Here is a 10,219-nt window from a genome sequence, read left to right on the forward strand (position 1 = left end):
TGATGAGGAGAGAGCCAGGTTCAGATTCACCTGGATGACCGCATGGCTAATGGCTGCCTTCTTCCTGGACCGGGCCCTTAAATAACCTCTCTGACCCCAGCAGCCCGGTCCAATCGAAGCTGCCAATACTGGCCACAAGCCGACCAATCTCCCAAGCATCCCTGGCTACCTGGGCCCGCGTGCAGGGCTGGCCCTTTCCCCCCTGCCCAGGTGACCAGAGCATTCAGGCCCCAGGCTTTTGTCATGCAGACAAGGTGGGAGATCCCCGCCCTGAGGGATTCAACACCAGCCTCTCAGGCTGGCAGAGACAGATCTCTGGAGAGGGGCACCCACAGGGGCATTTCTGCCACAGCTTCCATCCAGAAGTCTCTGAGGGATTTACAAGGACTGGTAATGCTGGCAGTGCTTTTCAGGTTAGGAAGTGAGGCATGGTGAGGGGTAGCACTGGGGACACAGAGCAGCTCTCTCTAATCCTGGGAACACTGGACTCTGGTCCCGAAGAGTGGAGCAGGGCAAGACCATTGACATGAGGCTTTTGTCTTTCCCTTGTAGCTCCCTCCACATCCTGTGTCATGTTCCCTGTCGTGGCAGTGGGTAATGCCATTTTACTGTTCACGGTGCCCCTGAGTTTCATCTGGATCCACTGACCTCCCAGATGGGGTAAGAAACAGCGCGTGGCCCCCAGACACTCCCTGGGCACCACCAGTGGGGTCACCTGTGTGGGACGACCAGGCTGCAGCCATCACAGGCCCCCAAGGCTTTTTCTATGCCTGGAGGTTGGCTCTGAGCTCTGCCCCGAGGGCAATGTAGACAGGCCCCCACCACAGATAGCTGGGCATGGGGTGTGTGGCTCATGCAGGGCACGATGCTTTGCACCCATGTGCTCAGCCCTGTGTACACGGGGACATGGCAGTGGAAGATGAGCTATGATCACTGTCTCCATTTCAGGATCCTGGCCCAGGGAAGTAGCACCTTGCATCTGCCAGCAGAATCAGGTACGGCCCATTACTAATCCTTGCTGTCTCCCTCCACGGGCCTGTCTGTGGGTCCATCCTCACAGCACATCACTCCCTCGCACTGAGCAATTTGACTCACAGCAAGAAGTGCAGTTTAAGAGCAAGTGTTATCCTAGCCTCACTGTTCACAGACTGCGGGACCCTGGTGTCTTCTTTTTAACTGCTTTATCCCTGTGTGTAGAAGCAGAGCTAAAAAGACCTCCTTCCTCTGGGTGCTGGGAATGTCAAACAGTAGCTTCATGCACTCTTTAGGTGTTGGATGGACCCTGACAAGTGCTTGGCAGTTATATAACTCAGGATACTTGATTTTCTCAGATATAACGCACCCAGGACTGTCACAGGCACCTTGTGTTTGAAAGGCAGCTTGAAGAAATGTTTCCCCCAGAGCTATGGCAGTGGAGAGCAGGGACAGAGCCTCTGCTTCCTGCTTCACTAGTATCTGAGGTGCAGAGGAAGCCTGGTCTCCGTGGGTGGACCTCTGATCTTGGACAGGTCTAAAGAGGTGTGAAAGAGGAGCAGAGACCAGATGTCCTAGCACACAGCAACACTGCCCTCAGAGAGCCTGGGTCCCCAGTGCAGTGACCATGGAAAGGGAGATGGTTGTTGCTGTTGAGCCCCAGCTTAAGTCTGGGATCCTGCCCGGTATGCAAAAGCCAATAAAGATACCAGGGGTGAAAGTATAAAGATTTATTGCTAGCAATACAAGGTGCAAGCGGAATAATTTCACGTAACAAGCACACAGAGTCTTAATTATGAGCATCTTTTATACAGGAGTATTGGACCTTCATAAGCATTCTTGTTTGCTAATTGGTTATAAGGGAGTGACGCAAGGAGTTCTTTACTGCGCATGTCTCTATACCTGTGTTTTAGCTATGTATCTCATTTCCATACATGTATGTTTCATTAGCATACTTTCTCCCCACCTAGGGGTGTGAATCTTAATATTTAAATCAGCTCTTTGCCCTACTCCACTAATTCTATTTTTGTTTTCAAGTCTCCTTTATCTAAGACTGTCTTCTCCTTATCATTGCAATTGAGCATTAGTTACAGAACAGAGACTTTTGCTTGGGCTATGTGTAGTGGTTTCTAGGTCAAACCTAACATTGCCACCTGTGCAGTGAAGAGCAAGGGGCCCTGACCTCCCTCAGCTGCCTGAAGAGGACTAGCAGAGGTGCTGGGCGGCAGGGAGCGGGGCGGGGGCGTCTCTCTTGGGCAAATTGCTAGGGCTGGGCGGGGCTTCGGGCAGAGCTTCGGACCCGGGGAAGCTTCGGACGCTTCGGGGCGGGAGCTGCACGTCGGGGCGCGGCGCTGCCGCCTTCCGCCTCCGCGATCCGGCCATAGGCTATAATGGGGAAACAATAAAATAGCTACAACTTTGTTCTTTTTTGTCCGATTTGGATGAAATTCCCAGGGATGGTAGACTCTGCAGAGAGGATAAAGCCTGCTAAGTTTCAAGAAGATCGGTGTAAGGGTTTGGGGGGAACAACACCCCAAATTCTTGAAAGCAAAACTCCTTTCCCGTCTATGTGTTACAACACAGTGGGGTCAAAACTGCAGGGCTGGTAGCTCTTACTGAGGCCACAAAGTCTGCTAAGTTTCAAGGAGATCGGTGCAGGGGTTTGGGGGTCATGATTCACAGGGCTCAGCTCAATACACAGGACCTAGCTACTACATAACGACTTAACGAGCAGCAATTAGCACCTACAAACCCAGGCTAAGGAGAGGAAGGACTCGATACAGACAATCAACTGCCCCCAGACAGACACAGTCTTGGCACGAGTTTTGCTTGTCAGCAGCCAGGGGTGCAGGGCCCCAGGACCCCCCGCACCGATCTCCTCCACAGCTGGCCGGCGTCACAGCAGGGGCCACCACCCCTGCAGCTGTCACCCCGCCGCGCCTTAGCACTCGCAGTGTCACCCGCGGCACCAGGTGTGCTTGTCCGCAGCTTGAGGGGCACTTCCCCCCAAACCCCTGCACGGATCTCCTTGAAACTTGGCAGGATTTGGGGCCTCAGTACGAGCTACCAGCCCTGCAGTTTTGACCCCCCTGTGTTGTAACACACAGCTGTGACATGAGCTTGGCTTTTAAGAATTTGGGGTACAGTTGCCCCCAAGCCCCTTTACCGATCTTCTTGAAACTTGGCAGGTTTCATGCTCTCAGTGGGAGCTACCATCCTTGCAAGTTTAATCCAAATTGGACAAGAAACAACAAAGTTACACCTATTTCATTGATTTCCCATTATACCCTATGGCTGGATCTCCGAGGCGGCTCCGCTTCCGCCGGATCGAGGCGGAAACCCGGCCAGCCGAAGCGGCCGGATCCGAAGCCGGATCGGATCGCTGCCGACCCGCACAGGCCTAGAAATTAATAGACGTCCCCACTTAATACCGGCACCCGGGACCGGGGTGATTTGGTGTGCAGGTACTAGGTGTGTGCTGGATGCTAGAAAATACAGCGTTTGCAGAGCACTTCAAGGCACGCGTGTGTGACCTGCTTAATGTGGGGAGAGGCTGCCAGGGCGGCACTGGAGCAACGGGAAGTTCCCTTTTGCCTGTGGGTATCTTGGGATATGTGGAAACCAGAGTGGTTTATCTTAGCCCTGGTTCACTGAGGGTTAAGGATACCTCAGCAACTTCCACTTACCTCTGCATGAGAGCGGACACATGTGGGGGTTACCACAGAATAGCTGACATGTAGGACAGCCCCCCACCTCCTTTTCACCCACAGGAAATGCTCATGTGTCCTGACTGCAAGGGCGGGCACTGCATGGTGCTCTGGATCGGGGCTGCACCTCATTGCAGTCCATGTGTCGGCAGCCCAGTGATTTCACTCAGCCTTGATAGGGAAAGCAGGAGCATAAGGGACTGGTGGGGACTTTCACTGGGGCTCAGGGAATCTCAACCCCTCTACACTGGTGCCTGGGTCCTTTTCCAATGCTATGAAATGTCACTGGCAGGATGGACTCGTATATGCAGACCTGGCATTGGAGCCGGCAACTCCCCGCCAGCCCAGAAAGCAGCAGGCAGCATGAGGGAAGAACGTGTCACCATGAACAGCCATGTCCACGGGCTCCTTCATGAGGGGATCGCGGCCAGTTCTCTGCTGATCGGTGTGAGCCACGCCAGCTGTTAAGAAGGCTCCATGGGGGGACACACTCTCCTTGTGGGCGGTCAGTCTGGACAGGTCAAAAGACACCAAAGATGAGCATGACTGGGGAGGACATCATTTTCCATTGTTGTAGCAAAGGCTTCCCAGTAGAACCGGGTGGAACAATGCCCAGTGGGACATTTTAACACAAACCTTCCCGCCCCCAAGATTCCCGGCTTCAAACATCCCCTGTGGAGGGACCTCAGGTGGACTCTTGAGCTGTTCGGCAATCAGGGAACAAGAGACAATCTCCAGGGAGCTGGGCCTGTGTCCAGCCCACAATCGGATGGGAACCTGTGCTGCAGTATCTGTGCTGCGCTCCCACGTGAGCTGGGAGGATGCTGCGCTGTGGGTTTAGTGCATGCCAGCTACCAGGCTCTGAGCACTCATCCAACGGCCTTTTCCCTGACATCAGTCCCCGTGCTAACGAGATCTAGCTAGTCTGTGCCAGAGTCCCCCCTGCCCTTGGCTGTGTGCACAAGTCTTGTCTTTGCAGCATTCTTACTAAAAATAAAACACCCCAAGGTTTGTTACCCAAAGTTGCCAGTTTTTCCTTGTGGGTCAAGAAGTGTTGGTGGAAGATTTTTGGTAAGAGAAATCTAGATGCAATATTTAGAATAAACGCTACTCTCCATTTCAGGTGATGCAGTATGTCATAATGCCAGAAGGGCCCAGAATAATCCAGAGGTGGGTCTTTATGGCACTGACTTCAGCCTCTAGTTGTGGTCTGAGTGGCTGGGTGACCCGTGCTGTGCTCTGAGCCACTAGAATGACCCTCCCGAGGACTTAACCAGCTTCCCAGGCAGAGTTTGTAACCCTGGATGACCTCCATACACCAGAACAGCACCCTCTCAAGCTCAGGTCTGCTTTGTGCTTCAGCAGCCTGGACATCTATGGTCTCATCCCTGCCTCTGTCAGCAATGGGCAGTCTCGAAATGAAGCATCTCTGGCCCTGATGCAGGGCAAAGGGGTCCAGAAGTAGGTGCAAGTGATTGAACTCCCAGACCAAGGAAAGGAACCTTAATTAAGAGCTATCCATTAGTAGGTCAGGATTTGACCCACTGAGTTCCCTCCAGTATGGATTTGGCCCATTCCCTTTGCTGCAGCAGAGGGAGGGGGAGCCTGGCCCCTGTGACTGGTGAGGACAGTTCAGATCCAGACACTCTTGACCCAAAGCATCAGCAGAAAAGCCACAAGAAACAAAACCCCGTGGGTGTAGGAGAGGTGGAAACTCTGCACGGGGGCGGCTGCTCAAGAAACCACAAGGACGTTGTTAGCCCCAGGCTCAGTAAACAACAACCTTGCTGGGCTCTGGCTGCAGTTGGCTCCAGCACGGTGCAGACTTGTGTTGACGCTTGGATCAGATTTTCCAACCGTTCAGAGCAGCATCCAGGCTCACAGGGCCTGGTTTATGCCCTGCTGCATCATGGCTGCCCAGGCCAAAGCCTTCTGTCCAGCACCAAAGCATAGCACAGCAGGGCTGGGAGGCAGCACAGTCCAGGGGTGGCCCCCACTGACCTACCCAGCTCCCCATTCAGGGCAGAATTAGCTCCAGCTTGAAACAGGAATCCCATTCATTCCCTTTGATTTCCAGGAAATATGGATCACCACTGCAGACATCTGCTGGATGTCTGCAGATATGGAGCTCTGCAGACATCTGCTGTTCCCACAGAGCATTTTTACCTCTTAGCCATCTTTGAATCCTTCCAGCTGCATCTGACCAGGGTGAAATGCTAAATCCCCATGAGCAGTCACAGACAATGATGAATGGAAGAGGGAAGAAATGACGGAGATGAAGAAGAGACAGCAGAAACTCCATCTTTATTCTTCGATTCCTATTCACCGCACAATTTGATTTCATATAAGCTTTTCTCTTCCCCCATGACACCCCCTCCCCAGGGCAACTTTTCCTTTGTAGTCTGATCACTGCTATCTATTCAGAAGCTCTGTGTCCTGCAGTCCCTCTGCAAGACCTGATTGAAGTCAGTCTGCTGCTTACAGAAGCTGTCCCCTGATCTAGTTAGTCTATAAGGTGTAAATCTCCCCTGGGTGCTACCCCTGGATAGGCTGGTTGGTGAAGGTAGAGCCAGCTCACAGGCAACATCAACAGCATCAGGGCTCCCAATGCAGCCAGGGTACTGATGGCACAGATTCACTTGTCATTGCAGCCTAAAATCAGAGCGGAGGATGCATCAGGGTGAGAGGGTCACACCTGTGCCCTGCACAGCCTGGCACCTGGGCACAGCAAGCTGCAGCCCATCCCCACCAGTCCTGTTCACCACAGGCCCTTTGCTCAGTGCTTCATGTTGAATTCAGCTTCTGCTGCTTTCTGCCTCTCCCTTCACCTTCAGCCCCCTCCCAGCAGCTCCTCTCCAGGCAGGGCAGGGTATCTGTGCCCTCATAACATGCTGGTTGCACATGCTCTGTTGGGAGATCTGTGCAACATTGCATCTGCCCCGATCAACAATCCCTGTCCATCCATCCATCCACCCACCCATCCATGTATATTCCTAAATATCTGTCCATAACGTCCCATCCAATGTCATTACCCAAAGGACAGCTGCTGAGCTGGCTGGACCCCGCTCTTGCTGACTCAGCTGCCTGCAGGTGGACGTGATCCGATACCACCCTAAGCTCAGTCCTTGTTGCAGAAAGCTTGTCTTTGCAGGGCCCTGAGACTGCGTTTTGCAAACAGACTGTGTTGCTTAGGTGACTTCAGCACAGGACTGGCTTTCTCTGCACCACTTCCTTTGACACCTCCGGTCTACTTCTCTGCACTGCCTTGGCCTGCGGCCTTAGAAATGCTTGCACCATTTCCAACACCCTATTTTGGGAAGCCTTTGAAGTCCAGGCCAAACAGGAAATGATGTGTGGAAGGGTCTACACCTCTTTTTCCACCCTACGCACAGACATTCGCTCTCGGTTCTCTTTCTCTGGGCCCCTGAGCGACTCACCTTTTCCAGGTGATGGACATACCAGAGCAGCAGATCAGCCAGAGAGCAAGGGGCAGGGAGCTGAAAGCAGAGCAGTGGATTGGGCAAGGGAAGGGGATCACAGTAGCATTCAGGGAGGGTTTGGGATAATTTGGGGCATGCCTGCCAAACAGGTTGGCCCTTGACTGGATCATCTGTCTTTCACTGGGATAGTCCACCTTCTTGGCACATAGCTCCCGTGCCTCCCCTCCCCTCAGAGTGGATTTCAGTTCCAAGCACCCTGAAGCTGCAGATGATAGAAAACCCAGTTTAGTTCAATAAACCCCCCAAGAGATGCTACTCTATTTCTCTGTAATGTGTTGGGTGTGAGGATGGCTAATTGGATGGTGTTTACAACAAGTCCAACCCCTATGAGGAGGCAACTGTGGCCAGAGTGCAGCAACGTGCCTGCAAGGTTGTGGTTTAATGAGCCCAAGGCTCACAACAACCTTGTGGTTTCTTGAGGCTTTTCTGCTGCTGCTTTGGGACCAGAAGGAACAGGGCTGGATCCGAGCTGCTCTGACCCAAGTCACAGCGCCAGGCTGCCCCCTCACCTGCTGCAGCAAAGGCAATGGGCCAAATCCATACTGGAGGGAACTCACTGCGGGAGAACTCGGGCGGTCAGATCCTGACTGGTCATGAATGGGTAGCTTTTGATTAAGGCAGTGTGCACCGGCAGAGGATCTGCTCCAATGTTTAGGGCACCAGGGGCACACGGATTAGCTCTGTGCCCTCCTTGAGTGCCACTCCGATCCTTCCCCTGCCTGATCTGTTGCCCTGCTTTCTAGTCCCCACCCTATCTTCTGCTCTGTTTTCTACTTCCTGTCCAATCGGCTGCTCCGCCTTCTGCTCCTGGCATGATCTGCCTCTCTGCCTTCTGCTCCCTGCTCTGTTTGCTACTCTGTTCCCAACTCCCTCCCTGACCTGCCGCGTGCCACACACGGAGGCTGTCCATGCCATTTCTAGCACGTGTGCAACAGGTCGGCTACCCCCACTCCAGGCAAATGCTGGGGAAACCAGAGGTCAATCTCCTCTGCAGGGCGAAGTCTCTCTGGGCCAGTCTGAGCCTCCCCCCCGACCCGAGCAGGCAACAGCCCTAACTGCACTGCTCCCTACTCACCTTATCCTGGCAAAGGTGAAGCAGTCGGCAGGACCCACTCACAAAGCTCTACCCACACATGAGCATTTGCAGCAAGATGCCTGGCTGGAAACCAGGCTGGGGGGGTGGGCAGGGGGGACGGGACAGACAGAATACTAAGGGCAAGCAGGGGGTGATGCTGGGCACAGGCCTGATGGGCCCTGAGCAGGACCAGATGGCCTCAGGGGGTGGAAATCATGGAGGCCAAGAGCAAAGGCAGCTGCTGACCTGCTGGAGGGAGCTGGGACATGAGGAACAAGCTGCCTTGCAAACCGGCTTCCTGCTCTGGTCATCAGTGTTGTGGGAGAGTCCCCCAGGGGGTTGATTAGAGATGTGTCTGGGATGGCTTGGACAAGGCTGATCCTGCCTCAGGCTGGGGCTGGACTAGATGTGACTTTGGGAGCTCCCTTCCCACCCAGCATCTCCAAGAGTCTGTGATGGATGCGGATGGCAGAAACCCCCACAGCCAGCACTGCCAGACTTCTCCCCCTGCTTGTCTCCTCCATGCTGAGCACTAGCTTCAAAACCAGCACAGCTGCAGGACTGGGGTCCTTACACAGGGGTGTGCAGATGCCTCAGTGCCCACAAAGGCAGAGCTACAGCTGTGGGGCATGAACCTCCTTCCACCCCATCCAAGGACCTTTATTCTGAGCACGGTGAGGCCTCACTGCCAAGGCAGCCTGGCATCCAGTGACCGTCACTGAGCTCAAGGCTTGCCTACTGGAAGGGCTCTAAGCTCCAGTCCTTTTATTGTCAGCTTGCTGGGTATTTTGATGCTCTCAGAGCCACAGAGCAAGCAGCAGAGCTGCTCAGTTACCCACATCTCTGTGGTTTCCCCATGCAGCTCCCTCTCTGAGAAGAGCAGACATCAAGCCCAGCCTCTATGAACTTTTAACAGCTCAGTGCAGCTTCCCAGGCCTTGACACCTGCATGTGGTCACAGCACAAATTCTGCCCTTTGCAAGGGCCGTGCGCATCAGGTCCAGAGATGCTTCATTACATGGTTGCCTGTTGCTGACAGAGGTAGGGATGAGACCATGGCTTACCAGGCTACTCAGATGCAAAGTACACCTGAGCTTGAGCTGGATGCTGTTGTGGAGTATGGAAGTCATCCAGGGCTACAAACCCTGTCTGGAAAACTGGTTAAATCCTCAGGTGGGTCATTCTAGTAGCTCAGAGCACAGCACAGGGCACCCAGCCAGTCAGACCACAACTAGGGAGCTCAAAGCTGAAGCCACTGCCATAAAAACCCACCTCTGGATCATTATTCTGGGCTCTTCGACCTTATGACATACTGCATCCTCTGAAACGGAAAGAGGAATTTGTTCTAAATATTGCATCTAGATTTCTCTTGCCAAAATATGGAATGGGCTTCCAAGGGAGGTGGTGCTCTCCCCTACCCTGGAGGTGTTCAAGAAGATATTAGACAGGCACCTAGCTGGGGTAATTTAACCCCAGCGCTCTCTCCTGCCTAGAGCAGGGGGTGGACTCAATGACCTCAAGGTCCCTTGTGATGCTAGAAATCTATGAAATCTATAAAATCTTCCACCAATGCTTCTCCACCCACAAGGAAAAACTGGCATTTTTGGAAAAAGAATTTTTAGGAGTTTTATTTGTTGGTCTGAAGTCTCCAAAGACAAGGCTTGTAGACACAGCCCAGGGCAGGGTGACTATAGCAAAAACTAGCTGAATTCTGTTAGCATGGGTAACAATGGTAGGGAAAAGGCCTTGGGATTCAGAGCCCGGTAGCTGGCACGTGCTAAACCCGCAGTGCAGCATCCTCCCAGCTCACGTGGGAGCGCAGCACAGATACTCCAGCACAGGTTCCTGTCCGATTGTGGGCTGGACACAGGCCCCAGATCCCTGGGGATTGTCTCTTGTTCCCTGATTGCTGAACAGCTCAAGAGTCCACCTGATGTCCCACCCAGGGACATTTGCAGCCAGAAA

At 53.5% G+C, this 10,219-nt stretch overlaps 1 pseudogene; it reads left to right on the forward strand.

The window, feature by feature from the left end:
- LOC112548731 overlaps positions 1-4,679 on the forward strand; it is a 7,498-nt pseudogene extending 2,819 nt beyond the window's left edge.
- The last annotated feature ends 5,540 nt before the right edge of the window (positions 4,680-10,219 follow it).

Source organism: Alligator sinensis, unplaced genomic scaffold, assembly GCF_000455745.1.
Source record: "Alligator sinensis unplaced genomic scaffold, ASM45574v1 scaffold1706_1, whole genome shotgun sequence".
Classification (NCBI taxonomy): Eukaryota; Metazoa; Chordata; order Crocodylia; family Alligatoridae; genus Alligator; species Alligator sinensis.